The sequence below is a fragment of the Protopterus annectens genome, chromosome 9.part0 (assembly GCF_019279795.1).
Source record: "Protopterus annectens isolate FY-2018-M chromosome 9.part0, PAN1.0, whole genome shotgun sequence".
NCBI lineage: Eukaryota > Metazoa > Chordata > Ceratodontiformes > Protopteridae > Protopterus > Protopterus annectens.
Window position 1 is genome coordinate 1,640,018,410 of NC_056743.1, and position 16,978 is coordinate 1,640,035,387.

Here is a 16,978-nt window from a genome sequence, read left to right on the forward strand (position 1 = left end):
TATCCTGACAACTATCTACTTGTTTCATGGGGAAAACATGATCAAAGTAAAGCAAACAGGAAACAAGCTCAAGATACATTGCTTAAAGGATTACTGTACAGATTATGGACCACACATGATTGGCATTCTGTTTAGTTTATGGGTAAAGCCTGCAGAGATGACAGGAAGTCTCCAACAAGTGTAATGAGCTTCTTAAAATAATGTAATCCTGTCCTTTATTACAAATACTGTCATATGCATTTCAATACCCAAGGCTTATACATTATCTAGTTAAGCATTCTCTGCATGGCAACAACAGAAAAGCTTTCAGTGTTGGCATTTCTTTAACAGTATACTTATTAAAGCTTACTTGCATCTTACGATCTCAAACAAGTTTACCTGATGGTCATTAAAGCATTGCTGCTTAAACACAGAGCAACAGGCACTTTGAGTAATAAGCATAAATCAACAGTACAAAAATATGACAAATCAGACCATTCTGCAAAATCAAGGACAGATGAAAAGCCACTGTAGTACTTGTGTCTACCTTGAATGGGGGGATACTCTGCACATTTACACTGCATAACTACTCCTTGCCTTGCTTTGAAACATCCAGAGTCACTACATGGGGGGGTGGGGTGCAATAAGTATGTCACAATTCAAAATGTCTCTGGCTGACTGTGATGGTCCTGACACATTTGTCATACCTCTCAACCTCAGAGCAAGAAATCTGGACAAAGCCATACACAGAAGTGGGGCAAAGGCCCAAAAATAAGGACAATTTTTAAATATTCCTCTTACAAACTTAGAAAGATAATAGAACAGGTCTTGCATTAGTATGAATTTTCTGAAGGGTATGAAATCTGAAACTAAAATGTCTGTCATTATTTTCTAACTTCAGTCTTTAATGATTTGTCACTAATTTGCCAAAGAAAAAAAACACAATTTTATGAAAAATGGACTAAAAATGTGATGCAAAAATATAAAATAGCCACACAATACAGCTGGGAACCTGTCAAAGAAGGGACACTTTAATATTAGTACTGCTAACTTGAGCAGCTGACAAAATAAAAGAATCTACATGCATTTCTGAAATAAAAGTAATATATAACTCTGATTATTACAGTTATTTCTTAATTGTAAACCCTCCATGTTTTCTTCCAAAATTGCTATTTTGCGGAGGAATTAAGGGGAAAAGCACATTTTGAGCCAAAATCGGGGACAGTTGAGAGGTTTGGCTATGCCTAATTCTATAAAGCAATTTATTTGCATGTACCTCTCAACCTGTTAATGCAATAAATCTGGACAAGGCCAAATATATTGGGGGAACATATAAACAGTACTAAAAATTGCTCTTGTATAAACTGAGACAGTTGATAGAATAACAGTAGTTTGTTTGCTGTAGCATAGACTAGATCCAGGCCTGCTGAATCTAGCTTTCTTGTATGCTTGTAGTTTGTTTGCTTGTTATTTCCCTGAAACGCTAATTCCACCTAAAACGCGGCTTTTCAGTGCTTCTGTGGATCCCTAGTGATATCTGCATTGATTACTGTACTTATTTCCTTGTTTCACCTGAAAGAAAGTTACTGTTTGTCGTTTTTGCATTTAAGTTACCTGTAACACATTGCATTTAAGTTACCTGGCACTTGATCACTAAAGCAATTATATAAGTCAGCACTAAAAAATTAAAAGCACTACACCCTCACAAACTCCCCTTGAGTACCTTGTTCCCCATTGGCCCTTTTTTTCAATTATAAAGGAATTCCCAATACTATTCTAGCATGCCCAAAGGTCAGTTGTCAATCTCCTCTCTGGTCCAGCTGGTGAATCTGGGAATCTTGAGGCAATGTTACAACTGCCTCATGTACACAGACAATCCCTCCTCCCAACAAATTCCAACACATGTGAGAGATGCAACCATATAGCAAAACAGAAGGCTAAGCTCTCTCAACTCAGTACTGGCGTAACCAGTCAGGAGGAGAAGGAAACCACACTCACTACAATTCCAGTCTCACATAGACCTACCACGACAGCAAACCAAACACATAAACACACAAAAACGTACTCGGAGGCTCTAAATAAAAATCTGCCTAAGCTGCAGAGACCTCCAAAGCAGACACCTAAGCAACCGCTACCCCAAAACAAAACACGTGCAACACATAGCTCACAAAGCCAGTGTGCCGAACAGTCACAGCTCTTAAGGCTAAACAACACACCTGATACACTTGTAATAGGTGACTCTGTAAATCAGGCACACTGACGTCCTACTCACCAGGCTGAACAAGGAGAAGGTCACGGTGAGCTGCCTGTCAGGCGCTAGGATCTGCCACATAACACAAGCACTCAGGTCACTCCAAGGCAAGTACAAATCTGACTCAGTCATTGTCCATGCTGGTGTGAATGACCTGAGATGTACCTCCCTGGACTACATGAAAAGAGACATAGAGGAGCTCTCTGAGCATGAAACCCAGGCCGGTATGTCCTTGACCTTGAGTAGCATCTTACCCTCACCAAGAATGATGCCACAATATGAAGACAATATGATCAATTTGAACAATTGGCTTAAGTATTGGAGTCATTCAAAGGGGATCCAATGCCGGTCAGCCTGGGATGACATGCTCGACAAGCCACGATGCTTCACTAGGGACGGCATGCACCTGTCACCCCTGGGCTTTCGGATATTGGCAAAGGCTCTTGCTACCCCCATAGTGGCTTTTTTACGCAAGGCTCAAAAGACAAACCCACCTCCATAGGGATCACAAGGGATAAGAAACTAAGAGTAATGCTACTCAATGCCAGAAGTCTAAACCTCAAGATGCACACACTCGAAACTCTCCTTAGCATGGCGAACATCGACATCTGTGCAGTAACAGAAACCTGGTTCAAGGCTCCAGAGAGCACCCCAGCACTACCAGGTTATACCTCATACCATGCTTTTCGGCCCCAAAACTTGGACCGAACCACAAAAGGAGGGGGAGTATCAATATTCGTCAAAGATACCCACACCTCCAGTTTGGTGGCACAGCACGAAGCATCAGTGACTATCCATGTGCAACTAACAGTGGGTAAAACTTCCTTCCAGTTTATAGCCTGCTACAGCCCACCCTCCCAAACCCAGGAACCCCACTCAACCTTCCTGAGAACACTGGAAAACATGAAGGTCTCTCCAAACACCATTATATTGGGTGACTTCAACTATCCAAACATAGACTGGGAGCATTACTCTAGCTCCAACACCATAGCCCAAAGGTTCCTAGAATTTATAAACTCAAATGCTATGGAACAACTTGTTACCACTCCCACAAGATGGGAAAACATACTGGACCTGATCATCACCAGCATGGGGACTCTATGCTCCATACCAGAAGTGTATCCCTCACTGGTAAGATCAGACCATAAACTAATCTCACTGGATATTCACATCCAGACCCACCCCCTGCCCAGAAAACCACAGTGAAAAACTTCTCTAAAACAAATTTCACACTCCTCAAAACCGAGGTGGAATCCTTCAAACCCCCCGGCCTGTGGAAAATACGGCCCAGACTGCAGAATCCTTTATAAACACATTCTATGAACACCTTCAGGAATGCATGGATCATGCAATCCCAAATAAAACCAAGACCCAATCCTCCAAAGGCAGACGTCCTGTCTGGTGGACCCCAGCCATAAACAAATTCTACAATAGAAGGAGGAAGCTACTACATGATAGAGCAAAATCCCAAAAAGGGAAGTCATCTCTGATCGGTATTAGCAAAAAACTACGGGCACTCATAAAATCGTCTAAGGCCAGCTTTGAGAGAAAAATTGCACAGGACACTAAGGATAATCACAAGGCTTTCTTTAGTTATGTTAGGAACCTGGGTGGGAATTCCCGGATATGCTCAGAATTAGTCCAAAATGACAAAAAATACACCAAACCCACAGACATTGCCAACATCCTAGCTGACAGGTCCAGCGCAAACTTCTCCCCCCCCCCACCAAAAGGGCAAATATCTATCCCAGCAGGGTGCTGCCCCCCCTGAAATCTCAGATGTTCAGGTAAGAGCTGCCCTCTCCAAAGCAAAAAACACAGCATCAATGGGACCAGACGGTGTCCAGGGCTGCGTCCTACATGAACTCCAAGAAGAGCTAAACCCAAACATAAAACTACTGTTCAATTTCAGCCTTACTACAGGATATGTACCCAAAGAGTGGTGTACAGCAACAGTGGTCCCTCTCCACAAAGGTGGTGCCTCAACGGATCCTGGAAACTATAGCCCTATAAGCCTGATTAGCTTGGTCTGCAAAGCTATGGAAAGGATCATCATGGACCTCATAAATAAAGATATTGCGGACCTACAGACACTGGATCCTACCCAGTTTGGCTTTGTTAAGGGCAGATCCTGCCTCTTAAACCTGGTAGATTTCTTTGAGACAGTCACCAAGGCCATTGACGAGGGGAAGGTGGTCCACACAGCCTACCTGGACCTCGCAAAAGCCTTCAATACAATACCCCACTCGGGCATTATAGATAAGCTCACCAGCTTAAATATAAACCCCTATGACACTAGATGGGTTGCAAACTGGCTCAAGGGCAGAACCCACATGGTTAGAGTTGCTGGAGCTATGTCAGACTCCAAACCAGTTATAAGTGGTGTCCCACAAGGCTCAGTCCTGGGACCTCTCTTGTACGGTAAATATTCTCGGAGGTATAGGCCAACACGGAAGGACTGTGGCTGACCAAGTTCGCAGATGACTGCAAACTGGACGCCATAATCGACTCTCCAGCCGACACAAGCATCCTCCAAAAGGGCCTCACAGAAACAGACAACTGGTGCCAGAGCCATGGCCTCAAGCTAAGCCAAAAGTGTATAGTCATCCCCTTTGGCAAAAACAAAGTGCCCACAAATTACCACATAGGTGGTAATCCATTAAGTACAGAAGAAGTAATTAGGGACCTGGGGACCCAAGTTGATAGCAATCTCTCATTTGACAACCACGTGGCCAAAGTGGTTAGAAAAACATTTTATATAGCCCACTTAATCATGAAGGGATTCACATCTAGATCAGGGGAGGTCATCGTGCCTCTTTACTCATCCCTCATTATGCCCATAATTGAGTAAAATGCCCCTTTTGGGATGTACCTTACCAGACACCTGCAGCAACTGGAAAGACCCCAAAAGTACCTTACCAAGAGGATCAAAGGGCTCAAACAGATGCCATATGCTGCCCGGTTAAAGAAACAACAGCTCTACTCAGTGGCATACCGCCTACTCAGAGACGATCTGTGCCCGACGTATAAAGCCATGTCCAACCCAGAATTAATGGACATGCTGCACCTCAGAAAATCCAAATCCCATCGAGCTACGCGCTCGAGAGACTTGAACCTCAGCACTGAAATAAATAGGACATGCTGGAGGCTCATTGACTCTTCAAGAGGAATCTTGATGAGTGGATGGGAGATCGTAGGTTTACCCCGGGTATCACTTCTGTGTCACTGTTAGACAGAGGCACAGTATACTAACCTCGAAAAAGGCATAGCAAAATTAATTTAAAATGGGTGGCAAAAGCCAAACACACTCTGGCTAGGCTTATAAATGCCCTAGGGCAAATAGCCTAGTATGTACCTATGAACCTATGAACAGGTCTTTCTTTAGCATGCATTTTTCCTTTAGGTTATGAAGTCTGAAACTCATTGTGTCATTATTTAGTGACTTAATTCCTATTTGCATGTACCTCTCAACCTGTTAATGCAATAAATCTGGACAAGGCCAAATATATTGGGGGAACATATAAACAGTACTAAAAATTGCTCTTGTATAAACTGAGACAGTTGATAGAATAACAGGTCTTACTTTAGCATGCATTTTTCTGAAGGTTATGAAGTCTTAAACTCAGTGTGTCATTATTTAGTGACTTAATTCCTAAATGATTTGCCAGAAAATCACAAATTTTATGAGGAACAAACCAAAACTAAGAATCAAAAATGTATTCATTTTTTGAAAATCTGGACAGTTGGGAGGTATAGTTCAGCTGGGGCTGTCTGAGTTTGCCGCCCTTCACCCTCACAAAATCATGGTCGAATGGAGCCTCCCCCCTGCAGCCATTCCAATGATCCATTACTTGGCTATTTCACTCCATTTACCATAAACACTAATGTGCATACTGCTTTACTTCTATGATGATTTGGACTTCATTTGAAAGTTTTATTTTGCATTTTACAGCACAAACACTAAGACATCTGCTAAATAAAGCAATGCAGTCTCGCAATGAAAACAGACTTAGCATTAAAACTTCTCTGCCCTTGAAACTCACATTCATTGAAACCCACATTCAAAGAAAATACATTTTGCCAGTAGCAGATAAAGATTAATTCTGGGCTGTTTTCAAATCATAGGCCCCTTGCATATGAAACATACATGTGCTCTTTGATACACCTTCCTGATTGTACTAAATTATATTCCTTGTACAATACAGTACAGTTGTTAGAGGGCATTTTACATTTATTAAACAATGAAACAAAATGCATGCACCAATAATGACAAAACTGCCCAATTCAGAACATTTTTCTAGTAAACAATGAAACAAAATGCATGCACCCATAATGACAAAACTGCCCAGTTCAGAACATTTCCATCATAAAAGTCTACTCAGACTTCTACAGTCCACCATTATCAGTAAATATGCACAACTCTACAGTCCACCATTATCAGTAAATATGCACAATCTCTGAAGTAGTAAACATCATCTAAATAATTCCACATTAAAGAAATCTGTAACTAATGAAGAGGTTGCTGCTAGCAAACACCTTTATATTTCATGGTTTCATCAAAAAATAAAGTGTCTGTTGCACCTGAGGAATAAATTGCCTATATTACATTAAAAAAAGGATAAGCTAGTAATATCGCAATAGGAAATGGATGGTAAACTGATAACAGACTCATAGTTAGTATCTTCGCCAAGGAAGACATTCTCCGTACGACAGCATCCACCCCTTGTGGGAGTAGAACCCACAGCTTTCTGCATCAAAAGCAACTACACAACCTGTTGTGCTCTCAACAATACAAGCAGACTTAGCATAAGCACCACTAAACTTCTCTTCCCCTGCAGCTCTCTGCTCCTTGTAAAATCTACTCAATACTCAACTGCATCTCAACTTCACAGCACAAGAAATCTGGAAAAAGCCAAAATGTGTTGGGGGGCGGGGGGGTTAAAAGCCCAAAAACCAGGGACACATTAAACATTGCTTGTATAATCTTGGAAAGTTGCTAGAATAAAATGATGTGTTACGACCATACATTTTACTGCCAAGGTCCCTGTGCAAAACAGTCAGAGCAACATACCACTACGCCAAATCAGCTGCTTTGTGAAAGAAAAATGCTATGTTACCACCATACATTTTACTGCCCAGGTCCCTGTACAAAACAGTCAGAGCAACATACCACTACATCAAATCAGCTGCTTTGTGAAAGAGAGGAAGACTGAAACTTAAATGGCTATCATTTAGTGAATTCAGTTCTCACCATAGCTGTCAACCTCTTAGCACAAAACACCTGGACAAACCCAGTAATGAGGGAATACAGCCCTCAAGCATATTCAGTGAATTCAGTTCTTGCCATAGCTGTCAACCTTAGCACAAAAAACCTGGACAAAGCCAATAATGGGGGAATACAGTCCCAAAAATAGGGACAAGTTTCAAATATTCATCTTATAAACTTAGAAAATTGCTAGAATAAAAGGTTGTGTTACTATGTATTTTCTGAAGAATATGAAGTTTGAAATTTAAATGCCTGTCAATTTTACTTCTGATGGAACAAAAACAATTTTCAGCAGATGCCCAGGGAGAAATACTGCAAACACGTCTTTGTAAAATGGCAGGACACCAGAGCAAATCCACACAAACACAGGGAGGAGATGCCAACTCCACACAGAAGGCACTCCAGCCAAGAATCAAACCAGAAAACCTAGAGCTGCAAGGCAACAATGCTACCACTGCACCATCAAATACGGAAAGAGTTAAGCATTCAGAAACTTGAAGTCTGAAATTCAAATGCCTGTCAATTTTATTTAACATTTGTTAACCAGGACAGTCTGACTTGGAACAAAAAAAAAATGTCAGCAGAGGCCCAGGAAGAAATAATGCAGACATGTCTTTGTAACATGGGAGAACACAAAAGCACACAAACACAGGGAGAAGATGCAGACTCCACACAGAAGGCACCCCAGCCAAGAATCAAACCTAAGAAGCTGCAGTTATAAGGCAACAATGCTACCACTACACCATCAAACATCAAGCATTTAAACATTTAGAAACCACCGATATTATGAGGAATAGAACAGATCAAATATGAGGCATAAATCTGCAATTTTTTTACAAATGGTAGTGGATAGGGAATTCAGGCCCTTAACACCAGCATACAAGGTACAGGGTTCAAGCTTGAGGTATTCCCTACACACCACCATGAGTTTGCTCTAGCCACCAGTGTATAGCAACTGGGGCATTACACACACACACACACACACACACACACACACACACACACACACACACACACACACACACACACACACCTGTTTAAATGTGTCCAGACCTAAGCAGCAATACAATTCAAGTCCAAAATCCAAGCCAATCACCTACCTGTTTAAATGTGTCCATGTCAAGACCTGAATCCCTCCATAAAGCAGTAGCCCACTCGGAATCCAAGTCCCAAGCCCGCGATGAATGTAATCCCCTGCGAGAGCTTAAAACTCACCTCACCTCTCTCCTGATTGGTCCTGTCTGCTGATGAAGCAGTCCGGAGTTCCTCTGTTCTGTGTGGTCATCACCGCACAGATTCCTGGGCATCTGTGGGGCAGAAATGCCTTCCTTGTATCTGGACTGCTGACTCAGGCAGTCTGAGTTTGCACAGATTCCTGGGCATCTGCGGGGCAGTCTGAGTGCGAGTTCCGGGACTCGTGAAAAATTATTTTTTTTGTTTTCTTAATTTTATGTTTCAAGGTTTGTTCTCTTTATGTTTCTAGGTGGGAGGACTGCAGTCCTGCAGTCCTATAGCATGAGCCGCCCCTGCTTTATTAGAAGGAATGAAGTAAAGAAGTTATTTATGAGTTATTATTCACACATAAACATGTAGAGTAGGCAATAATGTAGTATAATGGATAACTACGAAATGCATAGTCATCAGTGGCCTAGGCACTATAGTTGTCAGTGAAACACGACTATAGTGGATGTGGGAAATTATGTCTTTATATGTTGGAAAACAGATGTACATCTACTGTGATGGCTATTATCAACGTTTTGTGGAGAAAGGTATATTATAAATAATAGTAAATAAATTAACAGCATGGGAATAGAACCAGCAGTCATCATGGCTTCTTAATTATCTAGATGAGCTAATTGTCAGAACAGTTCATTAATGGCCATAAAAGCCATGTATCTGATATATTTGAGACACAAATATAACTCTAAATTCTGTAGGAATGCTCAGCTATATGTATGATTGTGATACTTTCTGTGGGGATCCACTGGGCTGTCTCTGGAACTCGGTGACCCTCAGATGAAACTCCTCTAAATCCCTCTGATGCAGGTCACCATAGAGATAGTGAACCTGCACTCCAGTATGGTAGATCCCTGGACATCGTCAGTGCTCCTTTGCAATCCTGTTCCAAATATCAGTCATCTCAAAGTTACTTGGCCTGGCTCTCATTCGATGCTCCACTCTTGCATAGTCAGTCAACATCTATGTGGACTCCTGTGGAGTCCAGTTGAGTGCCCAGATGATTTGAAGCCTGTTGTTAGCAACCATCGCAATACTACAATAGAAAACGTAGTAAAAATGGAAAAATGCTCACTGAGATCCCACTCAATTTGCAGGTAGCAATAGTTTGATCTGTAAATTTATCAAAATCAATAATTAAAGGTGGTGCTTATGTCATGTTATCAGATCATTGAAAGATAAAGGGTATTTGCTACATATGGTACCATGTATTGATACCTATTGAGTACTTACACTGAGCACCTTCCCATCATGATGAACTGTTGGTTAATGCACCAGATTTTGAGAACATACATGGACATGCACAAATGGGATTCCAAAACCTGGAACTTTAATGAACTTCATTATTTATGTATGGCACAAATGGTACTTAAAGATAAATGCACGTTAGGTGCTCTTACTTTCAGTAATACCTTAGTCATATGTAGCTGATAAAGTAAATTGGCACATGTTAGCATTTCTGATCTGGGGATACTACCTCTGCCAACATTACTCATCCTGAAATGTACATGTGTACATGTTTAAATTTATTTATATTGAAAATGTGTGCTTTAAGAAAAATGCTTGTAATTTACTAGAGTAGTGTTTGATTTACCTTTTCTCATACAGGTGTTGCCATCAGCATTAAGAACATGCAAAATATGCAGTTGTATAGATATATTTATATAGCAAAAGTGAATGGTAAATAAAGATGGATATACAGTTTATCTGTATGTCTTGCAGGTTACTCCATACACTGTGAAGTCGGTGCAGAAACCTACAGAGTCTGACATAATTCATATGTACCATGTCCTCGGTTATGGGTACTTATTCATTGATGGCTCATAACACAAGTCTTATAACTACTGGTTCAATATAAAAATAGTCTGTACTCTCGGTGAACTGCTTACGGATACTGAGGTTTTGTGATGATTTCCTTAAGCTGTTCAATTCCTAATTTGTGATGTGTTTTAATGTGCATGGTGCTGCTGTCTTTGGACCTCCATTCAACACATATGTATGTTAAGGGGGTTGAATCCCAGAGACAGCATCTACAGATATCACAAATAATGTTGGTTTTACAACTGTTATGTATGCAGACATTGTTCTAACTTTTTATATGTCACATTGCTATATATCACAGCAAGTGTTTCATACACTTTTGTAATGCACAGAATTGCATACTGTTTATGGTGACATAAGCTGTCCACACAATCATCAGCATAACTGGGCCCCCACATACATGTGTATATCACTGTCTGTCAGATGGAAAACAGACCTATGGGGGACAATTTCTCCCCACAGGAAAATGACATCATAATAGATGCTCTGCAACAACATGACCAGAGACTCCTTGGACATGCAGGGAATATGGTATGGAAGAATGAAGTGTGGGCTGACATCACCAACATGATTAATGTGGTTGGAAGTCACAATAGATCCCATGAGGCCTGTCACCAATGATGCTCTTACATGATCTTCAATGCAGTCAACAGGATATGATAGTATGAGAGACTAAGGGACACCTCCCTGTATATGGCAAGTGGTGAGCAACACATACCTTGGTTGGAATAGAAGCAGGAGTTTCAGGCACAATGTGTATGACGTACTTTGCATGACATGGGTGACTATAGACTAAATCAATCCACACTGCTATTGCATGCATATTCATGTATTGTCATTTTGGATTTACAGCAGCAGAATCAAATCATGCAGACAGATCCAAACAGGGTGATGATGATAAACATAAGTATAATGACATGTACTCAGACAACTGCAGTACAGACAGAACAGGGTGCAACCAACATGTGCAATGCTGTCTACATTAATAATCCTAGGTCCGTCTACTTCTGGACAACACCAAGGAACATCACTTTGACCACTACCTGTTATTGCCTCAACCTCTTGTCATGGCACTGTTGTTTACTGTCATGTTAATATTTCCCTAGCATTATAGACTACAGGTACATCCAGTGGGGGCCCAAGCTGTGCAGATGCAAATACAGACAGACTAGTATGTTACCACAGCAGGTGCATGGTTTGCAGCAATGCTTAGCAGACCTGTAATACATGACACTGTGTTTTTAACAAAGAGACATCTGCCCAACAGATGCAACATCTGGCATGTGTATATCTGCAGCCACTGTTTCGGTGTCATATATGTCATTCTGTCAGTATTCTGTTGCCTGGATACATTATTGTGTTGGCTTTCTCTTTACTTTCCACTTTAGGATCCTCAGTACAACACATGAACTCACAACAGCAGGAATCTGTCAGTGGTATGTGTTTACCTATCTTTTATACATGCCATTGCTGTTACTCCTGTTGATGTCCTCCTTTAATACTGTGTCTTTCTACCCATTAATAGAACAGACTGCATTATCATCAGGTGCACAAATAAGTGGCATGTCTATGTCAAACTTACTGTATGCCTTAATACTGTTTGAATGGTTCACACTGGCAATGATGTAATTAATAATGTTTACTTTGTTTTCTTACAACAGTTGAAGTCCATTCTTTTTCTACCACACTACCTTTCCGCTAGGACTTGTCAGGTGTGTGTTATAATGGTATTCATCACATATAGCATGTATTTTGGATATTTAACTAACCTAATTGTCAACTCCCTGCTAACTAGATTCCATGACCCATACACAGAAAGACCTAATGGTAAGTCAATATTATATGTAACATTGCAGTGAGATATATGTGCTCCATGTCTTTTAAGATATCCAGCATGTAATGTAAGCATTTTGTCCTGATCTGTGTCATCTGTCTCTTCTCTTCTCTTAGTGCATTAACTACTTGTATCCTCCATTAACCTGCCCAGTGATCATGATGTGGGATCTGATGTGTCTCAATATCGTAATTTGGCCCTGGGGCACAGGACTGTGACATGGTGATACAGTCTGGTCAAGATGGTGACAGTCATGTAGATGGAGATGTAGCCTCAGATGTGGAGGGAAACTTCTACAGACACTTTTAAGATAAGTGGACACTGGATAGTCAACTGGATAAGGCCTGTGAACAATAAAGCCATGTTGAGACTGCTGCTGTTGACAGTTCCCCACAACACATTGATATTGCCCATTGCAGTAGATATAGGCATGCAGATGGTGTGCATGTCCAGGTGTCAGAGAGTGTCCACCTACTCCTACTGGCAAATGAACATTTCCAGCAATGTCATGGATGCGACTTCCATGTACTTGCCCATGCCAGAGTTAGTGTTGCGCACCAGATGGATGTGCTACATGAAGGACAGGAACATACACACTGTGATGTAATGACATTACTGGCTTCTCAGAATGAAAGTATATTATCTGTGGCACTGTCAATACAATCCCTGCATCTACAGTACTACAGCAGTGCCATAGTACAAGCAGAGTTCAGCGTGCCCTAACTGTGCTTAGCTAGCTGCCACATGGGAGAGGCAGGCCTCCCTCTTAGCAGAACCACCCTTTTCCATTGGGCATCGATGTGTATGCTCCAACAGGCACATACTTCCACTACTGGCCCATCTGCTGTGGACACCGCAGTCATGACCAGACAGTCAAATTGCAGTCATGCCCCTTCATCTTCACATGCTGGGGTCACCCAGTCAATATCCTCTGTTGAGCAGCATAGGCCAAGTGTTTCCATACATAGTAGGGGCAGACCAGACTGTGGTGCAAGCCATCAGCCTGTGCACTGTAGACTACATTAGAGTAACAAAGGCAGCTGATCCACTCTGCCCAGTGCTGTCATTCTGACCCTATCATGATGATGATTGCTGTAAGAACATTGACAAGGCCACCTGTCTGTGTTCATTGACAAGTCTGATGCATCAAGAATCCAGTAGTTTTACTAAACACACACAGCTAGACTCCATTTATGACATTACTTTATCCATACTTTACAGTTACATATTTTGCTTGTGCTATTAACAACAGTTTCGCGTACATCTTGTGTTGTTTACCTGTTTGCAGGTTCTTATAGTGCAGAGACAGGAATATGTTGCACTGATGTGTATCCCTTATTGTGTGCCATACACTGATACAATAATCTGACTCACTGTGCATATCTGTGTCAGTTGTAGCCTAAGTTGATGATCCCTGTTGTGACTGATTTATATATGTTCATAATGTTATATATTATGATTATGTTGTTATGTCTGATGCTCAGAGTGTGCATCTAGTGGAAATCTCCATTAAATGCAATCTGTGCTGCTGTGATGGGGGAACATCTGAACATAAATATTTAATCTGTGTACTCGTGTATGTGTGGCTTATCATGACTCAAAGTTGGTCAGACATTGTTGTGTTGCCTGGGCCTGCACTTGTGGTCACACTCTATGTTGCCTACACCTGTAGTGGTTGCCCCCTATGTCTTCCTGCTTCTTTTCTGCTATCTGTGGGATGTCATCTTCAGATGTCTTGGGTTCCTGGGGTAGTTCACCCACTCCTGCAGCTGGAAGACTGCCCTGTGCTCTAGTTAGTATGCTGTGAAGCATGGCACACACCATTATCATCTGTGCTGCCTTCTCAAGTGTGCATTGCAGTGCATCTGAACCTAGTTTTCAGTACAACAAACACATGTTCTATGGAATTTCTGGTTGTTGCATGTGTTCTGCTGTAGGATTCCTTTGCAGGATTGGATGGTTTACAGTATGGGGTCATAAGCTACAGCTCAAGTGGATGACCACAGTCACCAGTTGTGGAGAGTAAATTCACATGTTGTTAGCATGGGTGTTGCTGGAGGAATATCCTTAGTTAACAGTGTTCCTGTACTTACCCAGTAGTAGTTCCTCAGGTTTTTCACCTTGCAGGAATAGTCCACTTTCCATCCATATGACAGCATCATGGACACTTTCAGGATGTGTTGCCATGAGTTTTGTTATGCAGCCATCTGCAACACACACAAACTGGCAGTTCAGAGATTGGCATTCCTTTCTGTTTATATATTGGTCTGCTTCAGGATTTACTGGGGTCTTGATAGGGATGTGTGTGCAATCTATTGCACTGAGTACATGGAGAAAGTTTGCAATGCTGCAGAACTGGTGCATTACAGTTCTCTGATCCATGGGGACAGATGGAAAGTTGATGTAGTCTTCCACATTGCTGCACATTGCTGCCTGGAATTTTGACAGGATATGACTGACAGCTGTCTGTGATATTCCTACAGCATCCATCATGTGCCTCAGGAATTTCTCAGATGCAAGTACACCCTGGCCGAGGCACACTTTGGTTTCATGGGTGTTTGGTGTTTTCTTAGAGGGTCCGCACAAACTTGTGTGGGGTACATATGTTACAGAGAGCCTGCACCAACTGTCAGTGAGGTGGTAATTGCCAATTATCTGTTCATCTCTCAATTGGTTTAGTTGCAGACTCGCTTGACTCTTGATGGCTGCCTGTTAGAGTGCACAGCCACATCCTCATTTATTGCTTGTATTATTGCAGCCTGTTGCAGTTCATTAACAGCAGGCTGCATTTTTCTTTTTTTTTGATATTCTCATGGAATAAATCAGAACCCCTAGGAGTAGCTTTCATTCCTTGTGAGGCCTTATAGCATATATCAAGTAAGTTGGATACAGAGTTGGCATTGCAGTTTGTCACATTTAGGTTGTGTTGGGCGCACATAATCTGTTTTGGAATCAGATGAGCATGCACAGAATCCATAATTATCCTATGCAGAATAGCTAAGTACTCTGACTGCTTTCAGTGTGTTTTCTGAAATCATGTCTGCAGCTGGTGCAGTAAAGTCTTCCTTTGGCATGCTGCACCATCCACAAATAACTTTGGAAATCCAGACCAAAATTATAAAACAAATTCACTCTGTATGCTTTGACTATTATATTTTCCAACTTATAATAGTTGCATGTTTTATATTTAAAACAACCCCCCGGATTCATGAAGCTCGGCGCAAGGCCGGTGTAAGGCGTGCGCCGGCAGTGCAGTGTATAATCGGTGTAGCAGCGCCACATGCATAGTAATGAGTGCGTGCCACAACCACAAACACGTGCAGAGGGCACGTGCGCAAGCCCAAGTAGGATGCGCCCGTAGGTGTGGCCAAGCTGGCAGGCGAGGAGCAACCTAAAGTGCTGACACAGGCCGCCTGCAATAGTAACCGCACCAGCCAGTGTCTGTGGATAATGAAACGTACGCAGAGTATGCAACATAGTACCCGTTTACACAAAACAGAGAACCAAACATTAACCCATGAAGTCCAAATTGTACCCGTCCAAGGAACAATGGATACGCATAATACCGTGTCCGTCACGCAATGCACTGTCAGTGGGCATACCCAGTGAAGGTGTACCGCAGCATGTCAGCGCGCCGCACCTACACACAAGTAGCCCCATGGGCATGGTCACCAGCAGTAGTGAGAGTACACAGCCGGGCAGCCGTGTCTATATAACAACCAGAAGGAAACCAGATACACTAAACACAGACAAACATGTGCATAGCAACATGTACTACACCCAGCAATGTGCCCGTCACATACACATAGGACGGCGTATGCCGCTGTAATATCCAGAAGCAGACCCCATGCATGCAAATGTAATACACAACAGCCCGCCATAGCACGTAACCCGCACCCATGTACTTGTGCACCCAACCCAGCTAGCAGCCTTGCGCAGCTGCACACCTACACACAGTGGGTATACCTCAAATGTAGTATGAAGTATTGTCCTAGGCAGTGCCACGCAGGCAAATATGTACCCCACATGTCAACATCCCACCTCAGGTACTGATATCCAAATGGCTGCATGTGAATGTGTCGGCAGAATGTGTACATCCCGCATGTGGTATGGACCTGTCGAAACCCCATAGGTGTTCACACGCCACAGTGTCCATAACTATGTTACACATCTGGACAAAGCAGTATGTTCAGCCACCGTTGATGATTAGCTATGCAGACATGTCAAACACAACACATAGGGCGGAACATCTGCCCACAGCAGGACACCCCAACAGGTGCCACATGCACAGAAGGTGAAGGTGGAACATCACACGAGAATAGTGGTACGATGGCCAAACACCCAATGCCAATGCAAAGGATTGAATAACATGTATATGCCTGGATGAATGGGTATGTCATATCATGGGAATAGGCTAAGCTATCCAACATAATAGCCATGCGTACCAGATACAAACTGCCAGTAACACACAGTAGTAATGCAGGAAGGCATACACGACTGTGGGAATATCACAGGACATATGCATGTGCCAAGTGTTGACGCATGACACAAATGTCCAGGATGGGGCTCCTGCAAAGAGGAACATGTGCAA